The 18795-nt window shown below is 45.7% G+C and overlaps 1 protein-coding gene across 1 annotated transcript in view; it reads right to left on the minus strand.

Annotated features, from left to right (window-relative positions):
- LOC135901276 (fibroblast growth factor receptor 4-like) overlaps positions 1-13901 on the minus strand; it is an 89824-nt gene extending 75923 nt beyond the window's left edge. The window contains exon 1 of the mRNA XM_065431018.1: positions 13679-13901. The gene's annotated coding sequence lies outside the window, so the exon portion shown is untranslated. The remainder of the gene's footprint in view (positions 1-13678) is intronic.
- Between the last annotated feature and the right edge of the window lie 4894 nt (positions 13902-18795).

Here is an 18795-nt window from a genome sequence, read left to right on the forward strand (position 1 = left end):
TCGCCCCAGTTGGTCCTCGAAACAGCATTATTCAAAATCAGCAACCAGAAAATAAAGGACAAAGCCTGTGTTAAACTACGCTTCCATGGGACTTTTCTATCATGCTCCATGAACTTATTGCGAGAAAGAAAATCGCAAAGTATGCTGATGCCTTTAACTGCTCGCTATATGGTAACACAACAGGTGTAAGCTGCGTGTGTGCGCGCAGTAACGTTATCCCACCTGACATGAGCACCCTGAGGATGATATCACGCAAAACAACCATCTTTCATCCTGAACCAATACAAAGGAAGAAAAGTCTCGAGAACACTCGAATAAGGCCTGCCATCGGGCTTTGCTTTCACGTTTGGGTAAAAACTAATGAGCGAACAACAACGAAGAAATCAACTAGTCTAGCGGTGAGTGAGGGTAGCTTCATATGAGAAAAAAAAAAGGAATACATCGATTATCTTTCCTGATCGGTGATGGGATTTAATGTCGTTCCATGATGACAACGATAAGAACAATCTGCCGCTATCCACGCACTTTTACGCTATGCTATTTAATATATAAATCTCGTGAGTCTTATTTCTTCAGGTACTTTCTTCTTCGATGTAGGCTGAACGATGTGAAATTCACGAGGAAAACACGCTACACGTCGCATGTCTCGAAGGTTTTAGTGTTTCCTTTCAGTATAAATAGCCGGCTGTAAACGTTCGGCACAGCAGTGCTTGGTCGTGAATCCGGATCTTGAGTTACGCAAGAGATCCTCGTGACTGCCGCGAAATATGTACGAGCAAGAATAGGTTTCCTTCGCTTTTGCGCTTCTGAAAGCAATCTTGTGAAACCGACTCGTCGTTTGACGATGGACGGACCGGCGATAAAAACCGTGTAGTAAAGGCGGCGTGAAGGACTCTTACGGCAACACGCGGCAACGAACGGACTGACTAATAATGCATGCAACGCGAATCAAATAGCACGCGAATCCCCACGTTTCTGTGAAATGGCGTACGTTACGCTGTCAATAACTCTCAATGGTGTTTTACATCAGGGTGAGCTAACTCCCAGTTGCTGCCGATTCACTATGATGCCGCCTCGGATTGTGGAATCTCCATTTAAACGGCCATTTGTGTAAATTTTCGCGCAACTCATCTGGTTAGTGAGCAATTATGCGTTTCTAGTTCTTAGCGAAGAAGATGGTTTCTTCGTTGCTCTGTTTTCCGTCTAATTTGGTTTCGTTTGGCGTTGAGGGACACATTAAAAGAATCTTGGGGGCGCCTACTCCTGTCGCACGGCTGGTTTCGCAGAAAGCAGACGTCAAGCTATAGATCATTTGGCGCGTCTGCAAACATAGGCCCTGGACGGCTTCCGGTATTGACCACTGACATAGCTTGCTATATTTAGCGTCCAAATATGACAAGGGCAAGTCGCAGGTGTGCGTCAAAACAGAAGCGCCCGCTGATTTTCAACACTTTTACCCTATACATAATTGCAATTTTACAATTAAGCTTGGCGTAAGGTATATGAAACCTTGTACGTGTTAGTCTTGAGGCATTATTTATTTATTTGTATTTGCAGTTTACCTACATCACCACAAAACATTGCGTGGAGGGGACGAGGGACATGAATCTCAACATACCAGAAATAACAATACATTGTTGTAAAATATATATAATAAAAACGAACAAAAGCGCGCATATCATGCGAAATTGTACAGAATATACAAAAAATAATAGAAACGCACATTCTAAATAATAAGGACACTTCGGGAGAATAATTCCATTTCTGTCGACGTTATCACAAGGAACAGAAGAAGAATTCGTTATTAGTTTGGTTCACGATATCATCCCGGAGCCGGTTCCGTTCTTGTATTGTGTATTGTTCTTACGAAGAAAGAACTGCCAAAAGTTTTGAACGGCTATTCTAATATTTTTCGTGAATTATCCCGACGAAGCGAGACCTACGTCGGTTCTGAGACGTATTCGCATGGATTAATGGCATTCTTATTGTAATAAATATTACGAAAAAACTTAAGCCGAAGTTTCTGTCTTCTTATTGTTAAAGGTTCCCATCCCAATCTTCTTTTTATTTCGGAAATACTTGCAAATGAGTTATAGTCATTACTTACAAATCTACCTACTTGATTTTGCACTTTTTACAGTCTATTGACAAGATACTGCTGATGAGATTCCCACATTACACAAGCATAATCTGGAATTGATCTTACATACAAAAAGTAAAGTGTTTGTTTTACAGTTTGTGAAGCCTGCTTAAAATGCCTCCGTATAAAACATAACATTTATCCGCCCTTTTCACCGTAAATTCGACGTGCTTATTCCACATTAAGATGTCAGTAAAGTGGACGCCATATATTTATAGTCGGACTCGTTGGTAATTGTTGAATTGTTAATAATGTAACTTGTCTCCAATTTATGGACACGGTTAGTGAATGCTATATGCAGCAGCATTTACGGACGTTTAGAATGTTTAAAAACCGCGCTAAAGACGTACACCGGACGGCTTAATAGAGGAGCTGACTTAAAACGTTGACAGCGCTGACTTACAATTATAAGTCAGCGCTGTGTGTGTCCTATCCTCTATTCTTTGCATCTTCATCTGTACATCCTGTACATCCACCTGTACAGATAAGGCGGTGTGCTCGCCGCAGTATGCATGTATCAGACCTGACCGTCTGTAAGAGCATAAAAGTTGATGTCTCTACTCCACCCTTAATGGCATGCTTTGCCTGTCGGCAGGTCCAGGATCATTTCATCTCTTCTCGCTTTTCCCAAACTATATCCATATAGTGAGGAGGCTTGGGAGGGAGTAAGGGTCGTCCGTGGCTCCATTAGTGCCCCGAAGGAAACATCATCCATGTCGGCTGGGGGAAGGATGGCAGGAGTTTGGAAAGAGTCCAAAGGATAGGTAGTTGCCGACTCCTTTGTCTTGGCCGAGATGGGGAAAGGGGTCAGGAGATTCAACGCGAGCACTTCCAAAGAGAGATGAGGAGTAAGAGCTATTAGACATTTTGCGAAAGATTGATTGACATCCTGTGGCTCTTGACAGTTGCTCCTTCTCTTTATCTGAAAGCGTAAAAACAGACTTTTTGTAAATAGAAACAACTTAAAAACACCCTTTTTGTTCCTGAGTAGTAGTCTGATAAGACACGCGAGCGGGACTTTCTTGGGGCTTCAGGCTCGCTGCATTTATCGCGCGGGAGACACCGTCTTATTTTTCCCTATAGTATGGCATCAACCACCAGAGTTACCACTTAAACCATTCAAAACAGATTTCAGTACTGACCGTGGTACTGACACAGTGATGTCGCCAGTGGCTGCAATGACAAGAATGATAAATTAATACTTCCTCGCATACGCACTGAACGCATTAAATAATCGCTATTAGGCAAAAAATTAGCGCTCGAGTGTTTTTTCTTTTTTTCTATGTTCGTGCGGGTTTGTGAACTTATTGGCGATAACAAAGTTACATTTTTCTCGATTTGGTGAAACTTATCCTTCCTAATGTACACTGCTCCTTTAAGCATTTGTCGATTTCCATTACAACCGCAGTACTCGCTTATGCGCAGCATTTTTCCCGCGGACGGCACGGTCGCACGTACGCGCGAATCGCGAACACGGGGAGAAGCTTCGCCCGTGTTTACATTACTGACGTGCAGGCTGTATCAGTGAATCCCCGATTAGGAGGTGAGTGCTGCTATCAGGGCGCTTCGCATTCACACTTGCTTCGAAACTGGAAAGGGCCGCGCACCGACGCCACGGCTAATTTCGACTCGCCGGGGCAACCTTTTGTTGCGCGCGCGCGGCGTAGAAACGCGCGCCACGTATAGATTGTGCGCGCGCTGTGAGCTGTGCGCCTCAGCAGTTCTGTCACGTAGTCCACCCATCGTGTGGCTCGTGCAGGGGCAACCAGGGGCCCGCCTCGGTGATCGCTCAAAGGGCAGCTGCTCCAGCCGTGCGTAATCCCTCGAGCGAAATGAGCAGTACACGAGCACAACCGATGGTTTAAATTCATATTGCTTTTCAGGAAGTTGAGCTCGGGTGGCATATAGCCACTCGAAATTAAACATGCTATAAGCATGGATCAGAACTGCGTAACGTAGAAGAACTGTGTAACGACTTTTTTTTGGTTTTTGTTTTCCTAATGCCATTCCTGTTGGCGTTTCGTCGTCCCTCCGGCCCGTGTTCCACCTGCGTTATATAATCGGGTTCAGCCGGTCCGGAGTGCTTAATTAATGTGATAGAATCGGGCGAAAAGAATCGTTAAGTTTTACTCGCCTTGAATTTACCCATTCCCTTGTACAGTAAAGTGTTGCTTATTGGAATTATCAGCGCGTAAAGCGCAGCATCGGTGAAGCTACGCCGACTGCTTGCCCGCAACGTCGCAAGTATACGCATAGAGAAGGATAAACACTGGATCGTAATTACAAAGACCCGTATAAACAGCACATACACATAAGCGAAACGACTGTGTGGTCCGCTTTCTTTACGTTGCCGTGACATGCGAACAGAACTAAGGGGTCGCGGGAACGTGGAGACTTGAACTGATTAACAGTGCGTGCACAAGGGAAGCATAAGCCTGGAACTACCGTTTCGACAAAGGGATTTGTCTTCGTCAGGCGAGAACAAGTCCGCTTAAGGAAACTTTGGCTCGAAGCGATCGGGAATCCATTATTCGCTTACTGCAATGGCATGGTTCTTCGCATATACCCACCGGGGTAGCTCAGTAGCTATGGTGTTGCGCTGCTGAGCACGAGGTTGGGGGATTTGATCCCGGTCGCGGTGTCCGCATTTCGATGCGGACGAAATGCAAAAAACATACGCTCGTGCACTTAGATGTAGGCGCACATTAAAGAACCCCCGGTGGTCAAAATTAATACGTAGTCCTCCACTACGACGTGCCTCATAATTAAAACGGAACGTTTTCTCGCAGCAAAGTGAAAAATGGACCTGTTGTTGTCTCAATAATGGTATAAGAAAAGAAGGAATAGCCGTCGTTATCCATATTAGTGGTGTATGTAATTGCAGCTTTCTGGCTACGTTAAGGAACTTAAAGAAACACTCAATAACAGTGAGGCGCTATTTGAAAGATGAGAGGAGTAAGAAGCGGCACGTCAGTGATATGATAACCGCGACCACCTCGTTTTTGTTGAGATGATGAAATGAAGCTTATTTAAGAACGACGAAATGGAAAGAAAGAATTACGGAGGCAAGGAGCAGGTTAGACCGTGTGTCTTGGGGAGCCAGGGAATCCAAACTTCGCCAAGTGAAAACCCTGCAGGGCAAAAATCATGTGTGCACCACTACACAGGTGCAAGAAAGGTCGTACCGGCCATATACGATCACGAACTTCCACCAGAGCATAGCTCGAGAACTTCGTATTTGCAACGTTTAACTTCGACGCACCACAGCGGTAGGAAAGCTTTAGGGTGCTTTATAACCACCGTCAGAGTCTCTTTCTTCACCTAAATTACGTTATCAGCACTTTGTGCTTTGTAAACAAAACCGCCTACTTCGCTTAAGCGAAGCTTCTTTGGAACGGGACAGAGTTTGTGTGACCTTGGAATTCCATTTAAGCTGAGCCTGCTGCATCGAAAGTGACTGACCTTCACTCCGGGGTACTGCCTCCCTCACAATTCAGACAGCGATACAAGGAAAGGTCTGTTGTTGAAAGGCGCACCGCCCTTATGAATACTGTATACAGTGCTGCTATACTGACAGGAATTGAAAGGGAAACGAGAATTAGAAGAGAGCAAATAATTTCAGAGATTAAACTCTCCATGCACCGACTCAGAAAGAGGTACTTACCTAAGGGAGCTCAATATGTACGCCGTCCCTCTTCGCTAGTCTTTTTGTTTTTCGAACACACATGCACACAAACACGCGCGACCACTGACGCATTCACACGCATGAGTCAAATAGAGCTGTTACGGCTATTCAATTGGATTACATGAAAATGTGGACATTACCTGCTATGCTGAATCAGAACGAAATTTCTAAATAAGAAAATAATTTCGCCACTTAAGTGTACGACTAACTTAGCATACGTGCTGCAATTGCAGAATGAAAGCCAGTCGATACCTAAGGCTTGTCTGTTTACAATATTGAGACTACAGTTGCCATTTGCACGCATCTGTTCCCAAAATCGCGGTGAAATGCCATCGGTGTTGCTATTCCTTTTTTTTTATCAGAAACTCTTCCTTACGCCCCCAGAACAAAATTACATAGAAGGCCAACGACTCTCGTTGAAAGTTCTCGATGCAAGAATGTCTGAAAAGGGCGCTACAGTTTTGAGATTTACATTAAGCGAGCTCACCTTAATTGGAAGATTAAGTGGCTTCGATTGTGCATGCAATTTACAACGTGTAAATAATTATAAATTTAGTTTACGGCATATTGTTACTTGTCATTCAAGTAATGTCCATCCCTTGAAGTAGTCTTGCTATAAAGCAATTTTTCGAAAGTAAAAAAAAAAAAAGGAGTAACCGAAATTAAGAGAACAGTCAGAATATGTGCCCTTAAGATTTTCGTGATAGGCGCAGACAATTTCAGAAAAAAAATAGTACTTTCTCATTTTGAAGGCAAACACAGCCACGTTGCTGTTCCGAATGCTTGGTGCCGCGTAGTCATTGCGTCTCTCATTCTCTGTCACTGAGCACGATGTCGAGGGCTCGGTTCCCGGCCGTGGTAGTCGCATTCCAAAGGGCGTAATGAAAAAAATAAAAGAAAGGCTCACGTACCGAACTTTGTGTAAACGTTAAAGAACGTGAGATAATTCAAAGCCCTCCAATAGGGTGTCTCTTATGGCCATTGTCCTGGCCTGGGACTTTTAAGAAACATCAATCATCGTAGCCAGCCTTCCTAAGATTCAGTACACAGAGCCGGAGGTGGCCAAATTAATTCTCGTCGTAGCTACATGAACAAAGAGCTCAAACGTCCAGTTGTCACTCAGAAACGAATTTCGCTTCCACAGAGAGACGCTGCGGCGTTCTTCTTAAAAATGCGGTGCGACTGGGACCGAGACTGGAGAAAATAACGAAACGTGCCCGACGGCTCCTTAAACAACGGCACCAAACATCTGCGCATAATCTAAGCATTGTTTGTGCAAACGCACGCACGCACTCTGTGCGGTTGGCGGCGCCGAGGAAACTAGAGCGGGCACGCGTTATGCGTAACAGGATCATTGACGCACGCACGGCGTCAGAGAAGTAATTTCCTCCTGGTTGCTGCTCGCTGAGGAAACGACGTTTTGCCATGGGGCGTATTTCACAGTGCATGAGCCTTCAGTATCATGAGCAAGAAGGCTGCATAGACTTCCACCGCTCTTCTGAGTAATAAGGTGGCGTCAGAGGTGAATGCCCTGGCCATTTGAAAGCGAAGAAAACAAGCATATGCTTGTACGACGCGGCGAGCTTGCGACAGTCATAAAAGAACTCAACGGTGCTTCATATCCTGTTAGAGCATTCATAGAGTCGTGAATTAGCTTGTGTTAAGCGGAAAGAAGCAAGGAGCTGAGTTCTCGCCATAAAGATGCACCATACTCGAATTGTGTAGAAGAGACTATCACTCGTCAAGCTAGAGAGAAACGAAACTAAGAAAAGCCACCCACTCCAGCAATCGAAATGGTAGCCAGAATCTTAATAGACCTTCGATGAGTAAAAATTTTCACGGCAGAAGTATACGAACAAAATGGGAGGTAAAATAGAGATGGGGACGAGGGGGGGGGGGGGTGGAGGAAGCACGCCAGGCAGCGCTATTCTCATGGTGAGGCAGCCATGCGGAAGAACAACAGAGTCGACAAAATGTAGAGGAGAAGCTGTCTTTCGTCTCGATAATCAATACAAGATGGCTCGCGTATAAAGAGACGGAGGCTGAATTCACGAAGCTTTTCTTTCGTAAGTGCTCTGGGCTATTGGTCGGTTGCGTTCGCTAATATGATGTCAAGCTTCAGGATTGCCTGGAATTTTCTCTTACGAACGATTGCAGCGTAAGGGCATTTTGTGTTGTTAAAACATTTGTTAAAATAATAATAAAATGTTTCCACCCTGATGAAGGGAATTCATCCGTGCGGGGAGGGGGACAAATGAGGGGGCCGGTTCAAATATTGCTGACCATTTTTTGGGTCGCTTAGAAAAGGAAGTAACGACTGCAATATCAGACGCCGTGTCTCAGGGTGAAGGGAGGGGGGGGGGGACTTTGCGAATGCGAGCCCATTGCCCGTATTTATAACAATGCACTACTCTAGAATTTTTCGTAAGAAGAAATTCCGACGAATTCTGATGTTAGACATATTATCAGTGAAGGCGAATGGCCAATGGCAAAGAGCCAGTGGCGTAGCAACAGAGGGGGGCCGGGGGGCCGTGGGCCCCGGGTGCACGGGGCCAGGAGGAGGGGGGGGGGGGGTGTCATATACGTCTGAAGACACCTGAAACTTGTCGATATCCTCGCCTTCCTCGACTACACCCGAGGGGGGGGGGGGGGAGGTGACAGAAGAGCTAAGGGCCCCGGGTGCCAGACGACCTAGCTACGCCACTGCAAAGAGCACTTACGAATGCAAAGCTTCTTGAATTCAGTCCCATGGGCCGAATTCACGGACTTTTTTCATTCGTAAGTGCGCCATTGGTAGGTAGCCTTCTCTAATATGTCCAGCCTCACGATTGGATGAAATTTTCTCTTACAAACCATTCCAGCGCAAGAGCTTTTTGTGAATGCGGGCCCAGTTCGAGAGTAGCAGTACGTTCTTTTTCACTAAAGAAAATAACGAGAACAGTAATAACATTCAGCATGCACGAGTGTTTTTCGTTTTGTTTTTGTATAAAGGTCACCGCCTTCGCGACTTAGATAAATGTGGCAGCAAAATCAACACCGTAGAAGGGTGGTTGCGCTGCGCTCGCTGGCTTACGTGTGCACACACGCGGGCCATCAGTCACGCTTACAACGAAGGCCGGCGGCTGTAAGTCGCACGTATACAGTAGTTGACACGCTGCAGAGACGAAAACGCTGGCCTTTCGACTTTTTGCGACAGGTTGGACATTTAAATGCACTGGTATTACCTCTGCGCAAGGTAATCGAGTTCACCCTTCTTGATCGGTGGCGGAATGCCTCAGGCATTATTTCAGTATACGACGGTAAAAAAGAACATAAAGAAAAGAAAGAAGAAAGGAAAACATCGAGCAGTGCGAGGAGGCAAAGAGCCAAATGTTCTGTAGAGAGAGAGAGAGATAAAAGACAGGAAAGGCGGGGAGAAATGTGCCGTAAGTTTCATATGTAACTGACTAGTATGCTGACAAAGACATAGGCGAATTATACATATTGACTGTAATCGATGAGCAAGCATCTAAAAAAAAACAACGATATCTATGAGAAACTTTGCGTGGCGTAGAGGTTGCGATGTCAGAAGCTTTTTTTTTAATTAATGTGTACATTAGGCGGCACCACTTGGAATGTGCTCAAAGTAATCTCGGTGGTGAGAGCTCTTAATGAACGAAGTAATTGATTTGCCTGGTGTAGGCTGGAGACCGATTACAGAACAAAGAACGAAGGAGCCCCAAGGGTGGCTTCACGCTGTTGCTATAGCAGCAAGTTTACAGTACAGTACGTTCGCTTTAAATATGACGTCAATTATAGACTTTCAGTGACGCGAGAAGACTAGTCGCATGAAAACGCGCTAGGTTCAAGGAACAGCGTATAACGTGCCACTGCTTCAGTGGCATGACCATGTCTGAATTATTATTCGTGCCATCGCAAATCTAGACGTGTACAATGTGCTTTATTTGTTTTGTACAGCTTACTGTTCGTAGTGCATGCATGCTATGCTTCTATTCCAAGTATCTTCCAATGTGGCACTATAAAGTGACAGCTCAGCTATTCCGTGACGCTGTATTTAACACCGGGGCTCGGATATTGCGCTGGAGCTGTTTGTACAAGAGCTTTTGGTAGCTACTCGCGATTATAACTATTAGTAGCATGTCAACTCATTTTTTGCTTGACAAGAAGAAGAAGAAGAAGACCACCTGCGAGACAATGACCAAATTTTACGTCTTATACTCCTTGTCTAAGTCTCGCCGCACGCTTAGGTGTCTGTAAGTAGCGGCATACCTTCGGTGTATACATTGGTCGCGCATCCTGGGCGTGTGTGAGCTGGTCGCCGGACGTGAGATGCATCTTCAACTGTCAGCCTGGCAAGCGCACCATCCTCCCACCCACGCCTGGCATTGTCTGGTTGTTAATAGCAAGCGTGTCTCTCTTCGCCAGCACACGAGACCGAATGGTTTCCCCTTTGCTGCTTGTTCCAGTGCACCCAGGTCCGGGCGCGAAAGCGATCAGTCGGGCACTGTCACACATGCACCACTGAAGACATCGAGCAGCAAAATTCGTAATTTCCTAACGCATAATAAACAATGGCGATCATGTCTAAGAAACAGGGTGTGATTTTAGTTGTCTGACCATGCATTTGAATGCAGGCTTGCTTTGCGTGAGTTCATTTGTGAGCCATGTCATCCGCTCTTGCCACTATATGACATGGCAGAGGATAAAGCTACACGAGTACGACTTGCCTATATATGTATATATATATATATATATATATATATATATATATATATATATATATATATATATATATATATATATATATATATATATATATATATATATATATATATATATATATATATATATATATATATATATATATATATATATATATATATATATATATACGGACAGGGTTATTCTTGACCGGAGCACCTGTAATATTTAGTCATAAGTGTAAGCATTGGTAGCGGCCTAGTTCAACTTCAGAGCACCGACTTCGACTGAAGGCATCCACTTCTACTTAACGCATCGACTTCAGAATGTCCTGACAAGCACATTTGTAGAAACAAACGTCGAGACAAACGTGGAAAGGCCGTCTCTGGACGGAGGCTCTAAAACTTTATAAGAGGCTTGCCGTTCGCACAGTTTTAGGAAAATTAAATGGGAAGCGTTTTTAGACCACTACCCAGTGCGACTGCCACGTGGAAAGCCACAAAAGCGCTGCTGCGCTTCTTGAAATGAACCAGCCTTTATGAGCGCTCGTGGGGAACTGAACGACGAACATTTCGTTACGTGTGTGTGCGAGTATACTGGGGACTTCTCTCCTTCCTCTGGTCTACCCCCTTCCCCATTGCAGGGTAGTGAGCCATGCTTAGCCTGGCTAACCTCCCTGCCTTTTTCCTTATCACTTCTCTATCTCTCCTCATCTCTTCTGTTAGAGCGTAAACTTTTATTTCAAATCAACAAGATTTGAGTCCGGCGTCTTTTTAGTGGGTCTGGGCACCCGCCGCGGACGCGGTTCCGAGACCTTGTCTCGAAGCGGCTTCCTCGGCTCACTGGACGGCCCAGAGTTGTGCTGTCAGGTCAGAGCTGAGCATTGCGGTCATCCAGCGTGACCGGAGGCTGGCGGTGGAAGAGACGGAGGGGTCGGCACTGCCCGACTTGTTTGTTAGGTCCCGACACTCCCATAACATGTGATTTAGTGTGGCAACCTCGCCACACGAACTTTAACTCATTTCTGTTGCGTCTTAGTGCAGACATCGGCTATTCTAAAACAGCTGTGGGCGTCGAAAACAACGAACATCTTGGCATACTATGCAATCCTAGAATAACCTCGGGCAAAGAAAGCTTCGCTTTAAAAACATAGGGTCATCCCAAGGCTTACAAGCTGACTCAACTATTGGCTCCTTGAGTGATAAGCATGAGACTACGAAGTTCCCGTTATTACCGCGTGACTACAGATGTGTCCCACTAGCGCGTAACCATGATATTTCCATGGTTCGATGCCACGAGTAATATTGCGACGTGACGCGAAAACCTTTTTTCGCGTATACCTCTAGCAAAGGAGTGCAAAATAATTCCGTTCGTTTCATCTTACGTAATTACAACAGAACTGCAAGTGTGTCTGCCATGAAAACCAACCTTTCACTTACCCGAATTTCTTCTCGTTGTAAAATCGCATGTTTAGTTCTTTTTGATAAATTATACCATCATTCAACACTCCGCAACGATTTCATTTTTCAGCCACAATACGTATCGCCTCGAATGGACCACCGTTATAAAGTTGGTATTGAATCATGTCACACTAAAACTTTTTTGCAGTCATTTTTTCTGCGGTCATCCACGGTATGGAACCATCTTATTGGTGAAGTCGTATCTATTTACGGTAACCAAAGGTTTCGAGTAGCTCTAGCTAACATTGTGTAATTGAAGCTTTTTTTTTGTTGTTGTTGTTTACTGCATGGTTGTAACCTAAGTGATTTTGTATTTACCGCTTTACTATCTTAGTTTGCGACCAGTTTATCACGACGTTGTTTACCCTAGCTAAACCTGTATAATCAGAAGCCTTGGTACCTAAATGTTCTAACTGCTTACATTTGTTTCTTTTCTCATTTGCTGCAACCCACTCCCCTCTTTAATGCCTTTGGCCCTGAGGGTAATAAATAAATAAATAAATAAATAAATAAATAAATAAATAAATAAATAAATAAATAAATAAATAAATAAATAAATAAACGTGACAAGTGGAAATAGCGCCAAACCGTCGGGAAAATCTTTAGTCCATGAAATAAACTCCACGTAAGTAACCTTGAAGTGGAAAATGGAGACCTTTGTTTGCTGCGTCTATCATTGAAAACATCGACAAACACTGCATCAACCCTATTCTGTTCCGTCTCATCGTATTTAGGAAGTATTTAAATTGGAACAGAACATTGTGGATACCCGCAGATACAACTTTGGATTATTATACTCCCTCAGTACGGTGTTAGTCAGGCTAAAATTCTTTACGCGTCGCACCCCGAGCATATTACGCAGCAGCTAAGACATGGTTGCTTCGTCGGGTAATTATTACAGAGAGGGTGAACGCTGCCAAGCGAGGCCGCGCATCGACGTTTACGCTGCAAGATTACCACCACTTCCTTCCATTCAAGGTAACTCAACGTAACCTCACTATAGCTTGTCACGAGTTGTCTGAATTAGTGGAGTACAATGCAGATTAACAGTTTAAAACCTCCGTTTGAAGCTTTACGAAGCCATTTGGTACATTCTTCCGGTGCTCAAACTTCGATTAAAAAAAATGCAATGAAAAGAAATGAAATTAAGATAACAGCAATCAATTGCCATGCGCGGACACGACGCTGAAGTGGTACCTTTAATTAAATATTTTCTTTCGATTAAAAATTTTCCCATCCAAAAAGCTCATAACCCCTAAACCCGATAATCTAGGGAATATGAACACATGAGATTCCATATAAAAAACCCACATTCTCCCACGTATGAGATGGCGTCATTGTTGTTGGACGTTACGAGGCATATGTATTTGTTCAGTATGGATTACAGTTTGTATGTAACGCCCGCAAACGTGTCACAGATAAGCCCTTTAATATAACGCAAGTATGCTGCTGCTGAATGACAGCTAGCGAACACGGTAAAATGACAACGCGCATTCCGAGACCGAGGGCTCTAGCAAACACCCGTCGACGCGAAGCGGAAGCCGGAGACGTGCAATGTCTGATATAAATGGGTGTTTTCAGAACGAAGCAGGCTCATGAGTGCGAGAGCGTACTTCGATCATTGTCAGCGTTCAACATTTTCGATGACAGTCCTCGCGGTAAGTCTTGCCAAGCAAAAGAGTGCAAACTCACCGGCGCAGAGGAAGTGGCAGGAGGCTTGGGCCGTAATCCAGGTACAGAAAAACAAAACAACAAAACCGCGACGGAAGCACGCGTGCGAGTCCGTGCTCCGGGATGCGGCGGAGACGCCGGGGCAAGAAGCAGGCGTACGTCGGACTGCTGCCGAGCGCGCGGAGCACAGGATCGTAACTGGCGGGACCGGCGGCGGCCGCGGAGTTTCTCGCTCGAGCAACGTACGCGCGCGCGCGCGCGCCGGCGTGGGACCCACGGGAGAGAGAGAGAGGGGGGAAAGCGCTCATCTGGGAGAGAGGGTGGCGGTGACGTCAGGGGGAAGATGCGGCCGGTCGGGGTGACGGTCGGGCCCCTCTCGGGCGTCCCGCACCGCTGCGGCCGCCTGGCTGATGCTCGGGATGCAACTCTCCCTCGGGCCCTCTCCTGTGCCGCCTCCCGCGCCTCCTTCGCATCTCCACCGAGTTGCGCCCGCGAGTTGCGCCGGAGAGACCGAGAAAGTATTGTGACTCGCAGGAACGCGACACCTCTGAGCGATCTCGAATTGAATATGTCTTCGCTCCGTCAGAAATGCGAACAGACGGCAAAATGCTTGTCGGGCCGTCTGTACGAAAGAAGGACCAGGTAGAAGGCAGAGCGGTTTCTTCGCTTATGGTAAGAAAGAGGATCGATCAATCAATCAATCAATCAATCAATCAATCAATCAATCAATCGGACATGATAATTTTGCTGCTGCAGACAAGATTTTTGAGGGCTTCTGAGAAAAATGACTTTCCTGTTACGTTAGTCTTCCGTTTTCGTTCGCCTTTGACTCCAACTACTGCCAGTACTAGCACTAGTAGCAATGCTACTACGGGTAGTAGTAGTAGCAGAGTAAGAACAAGGAGAAGCGGAAGGAGCCCAAAACGAACAAAAAAAATTATTTGGCTACTGGGCGACGCAGTTAATTCGTTTTATCGGGTCCGCCTGAACCAGATTTTGGCTTTTGTAGCAACAAGATCGCGTTGTGGAAAAAGGTGAACGAAAAGCGAATAATTCCATAACAGAAAAGCCGTTTCGTTCAGAGTCTTAAAAAATCTCGCAGGACTGAGAAACAGTGATGGAGTTTGACTTCTTCGTCATCCTGGTATCTTAAGTTCGGTCGAAATCAAATATTAAGGGACCAGAAACCGAGCATAAGAGATATACGTAAAAATTAGGAGTAGTTCTGTCTGCTTGCGTGCGACACTCGGGCTACGTGTCTGACAGCCCCGTCATCTTAAGGCAAGGCAAATGGGCCTGATGAACGCCGTGGTACTCGCAGTTCATCACTGTTAAGCATTACTTTCCTCTTTGACCGCTATATACGATTAGCCGCATGTTCCTTGGTGCGTGGGCGTCATGAGTCGGCAAATATGAAAAGATAAAGTTCGTACTAAAAACTGCGGAGTTTTGACGGACCGTGGTAAGTCATGGAGAGGCGCTGCTGCTATCCCGCATGCTCGCATTATTGTGAAAGAACTAAAGGATGGAGCATGCTTACATCTTCCTTCCCCTTTTTAACGGTGACCGAGCTGTGTAACTGAGGAGAACGCTGCGTCTCTACTCTTTGCAAAATAAAACGTGATCTATAATAGAGACTTCTACAAAGACATCTCACGTAACTAGCTAGGTTGTCAAAGCCGCTTACTTATTTGTCGGTTTGGAAGTTTTAGGTGATGCTATAGCGCCAGCCTGATTATTGTCAGGAAAGGGGGGACCGCACTGATTTTCTTTTCTTTCCTGTTATTATTTTATTTTACTGTTTTTTGCAATCTTTGTGTTATGTGTAAGATAATTAATATGGTCGATATTTTACATAGCATCGATCACACTTTCAGAAGAGGGTGCGTGACACAGAGTCGATGACGAGGGGACTTGGGCCCTGTTTCCCACTTGCCACGCCTCTCTCGTTGCTCCCCAACACTGAAGTGCGACGCTGCTATATAATTACGAGGAGTGAAGGACGATTATCGTCTTGCTGCGCATCACACAATACGCGAAATTTCAAGCACAGAAGTACTGAGTCATGTAATTATATAGGAGTTGTGTAAACATGAGCCTTTTCCTACACGCGAGCACTTTTGCTCGCAAACAAAACAAAACAAAAAACAAAGGAAAGGAAAAAAAGCAGATGAAAGGAAACCATGATTAGGGGCATTAGCACTCCTCCTCACCGAGGAAGAGATAATAGTTAAAGCACGCCTGCGCGATGGCTCAGTGGCTATGACGTTCCGCTGCTGATCGCACGAGGTCGCGGGCTCGATTCTCGGTCGCGGTGGTCGCATTCTGAAGGGGACGGAATGCGAGAACGCTCGTCGTCTTAGATTTAGGTGCACGTTAAAGGGAACCCCGGGATGGCCAAAACTAAACCGGAGCCCTCCGGTACGACGTTCCTCATAGCCTATAGGTATTTCTTTGGGACGTGCAACACCATCAATCAGTCAAGTTCGAGCGTGCTGTATCCCTCACCATTCCTCATGCTTTGAAATTTGGCGACAGCCAAATTTCAAAAGTGTGCATTTTTCAGAGATAGAAGCAAAAAAAAAAATTAGAACAGTTGCGCAGGACATTCAATTGTAAATTTACCGTCCTTCTTTTTTTTTTCATGAACCTTTGCCAAAGTAAGAGCTACTAAAAGCTACTATATCCCGGCCACGGCGGCCGCATTTCGATGGAGGCGAAATAAGAAAACACCCGTGTACTTAGAATTAGGTGCACGTTAAGGAACCTCAGTTGGTCGAAATTTCCGGAGTCCTCCACTACGGCGTGCCTCATAATCAGAAAGCGGTTTTGGCTCGTAAAACCCCATAATTTAATTTTTTTAAGCTACTAAAGAACGTGAATTCGAATAAAGTCCAAAGTTTACTCAAGGTCCTGCGGTAAAACAAAAAAGAAAAAAAAAAGATGAGCTTTCGAAGAAAACAGCGAACATTCGGGATAGCAACAATACCTTAATCTGGGCGAGTTAGTTCATCTTGCTGACAGTGTCCTGACACCGCAAAGGACGAAGACGAAAAGGGGCAGATACGACTAACGGGCTCTGATCAATATCAGCACCCACCTGTCGTACGTGCATTTTTTTCGTTTTCGTGCTTTGCGCTATCGGAAAGCTGTCACAATAAGTTTCGCAATTTTTTTATCGTTCGCTGAGTTCGAAACTGCCGGCCTGTTCCACTGAGGCCCATGCTCCGCGTTGCTACCTCTTAAGTATTACATCTCTTCATATCGAGCGAGAACAATAAGGGGAACCTAGAGGATCGATTTTTGTTAGTGACAACCTTATAAACAGACAGGTGCGTTAACTCCCAGTAACAGCGGCCGAGAAGCTAGGCAAAAGTATGCAATCGATAGTAGTTACTGCATACAGCCTTGGCTTAACAAACGAAACTGCCACCGTCAGCTAGAAGAGTTGCAAGTGCCTACTGTGTGTTGTGCACCTCATGAACAATTCAGTCACCTGCACTCGAGGTGATAGCGTCCAAGAATCACACTAGTACACTAGTATGAACTACAAGGCGCCTGCGTATCCGTTCCACGGGTGATTCAAAAGACCATGACAGGCGCTTAGTAGCTGCAGTTGAGTTGTGGGTGTGTCGTGGACAACAAGTCTTCGAGATAAGCAGCTTCCCTTACGCACGGCGGCTGTAAAACATTAAATCTCGAAGCGACACAAAACGAGACAAAGTCTGCACGAACAAACACAGAGTTATCACGTTCATTACAGAGGCGCGCGTGAGGTCACGCTTACGCCAGGACCGTGTTTGCACAAGAGCAACTCGTAGCGGATGTCTGGCGGCTCGCAGTCGCTGGCGGTGTTCAATCACGTCGACTGTTCAAAACAACCAATTCTTGTCGAAGACAACGAAGTGGCCACTTGACTTTACACACTGACCGGAGGAGTAGTCGTCTTCGATGCGGGCTCGTATACGCGCACTCGCCTGTGGACGCTACGCTGCTATATATACATACGCTGTCACCTTTTTTTTGCAAGTAGTGATCGATGGACGCCAAAAAGGAACGGATTTGCATTTTCAGATGAACATAGACGTTCAGTAGGCCGTGGAGGAAAGAAGCGGGTACCTTTAGAGCTGCAACCCGATTTTCTCATCACCTCATCGCCAGCTCACGAGAGACAGCGATGCGATCTGCGCTGTAATCTTTCCTGTATGAATCTACTCGAAAGTTACTCTGATAAAAAGAAAATTGAGTATTCAACTGCGCTACCACAAGGTAACGACGGGATCCCACGTTCTTTATATTTATAGTTTGTGAGCGTGTGTATTCGTAAATATCTTTCGGCCGCGGAGCAAGAGAAGACATGTCCCACGGCAGATTTCGGCTAAGTCCTTGCCGAAGGTGCACTACCTGGAAGTTACTGCATTCAGTCTACCGGAACCTGAACTCTCCGAAGGGAACCTGCACTCGGAATATTGTCTGTGCAAATTGGTTAGCCGCTCAAACTGGTTACCCAATTTAACACAATCTGTATTCGTGCTTAATCTTGCCTTCATAAACCTCTGTCTCTTACCTAGCGCTTTTGTTCCAAGGTAGTAACTTCCAATCTGGCACAGGAGATCAAAACGCATGCTGTGCCTGTTGCATAAGTCTTCCGGCCACCGCGACAACTTTATGCGACAAAAAAAAATGTTAGCGCAATACAATGACCGCAGCGCAGTGGCTCTGAAAGTGCGCAAGGTCTCCAGCTCCTCGTACGGCGCGTCTACTGTTTCCCTCGGAACTCTCTATGCTCGCAGCTCTGGCCGCGGTCGGTTTGGAACGCACGTTCTAGCCCGGCCGTGCACCAGACGACGCCGGGCACGTGCGAGGGCCTTCGCCCCTCTCGAGGAATGAGACGCCGCTTGCTCGAACGCGGAGCGACTGTCTAATTAAAATAACAATTATAAAGAGAGAGACAAAGAATTGGGCGACGGCGGCGGCCGTGGCGGGTGGCGCCACTTCGAAAAGTCCGCGACAGTGGTGGGTTCTGTGCTTTGGAAAAGAACGCGAGCTTCGGCGCCACAGCTGGAAGCGCGTGTTGTGCAGAGAGGAAGAAAATTTCGCCAAAGCGCGGCCCGCAGCCCCAGCAGCATTATCAGCGC

The sequence above is a fragment of the Dermacentor albipictus genome, chromosome 1 (assembly GCF_038994185.2).
Source record: "Dermacentor albipictus isolate Rhodes 1998 colony chromosome 1, USDA_Dalb.pri_finalv2, whole genome shotgun sequence".
Lineage (NCBI taxonomy): Eukaryota > Metazoa > Arthropoda > Arachnida > Ixodida > Ixodidae > Dermacentor > Dermacentor albipictus.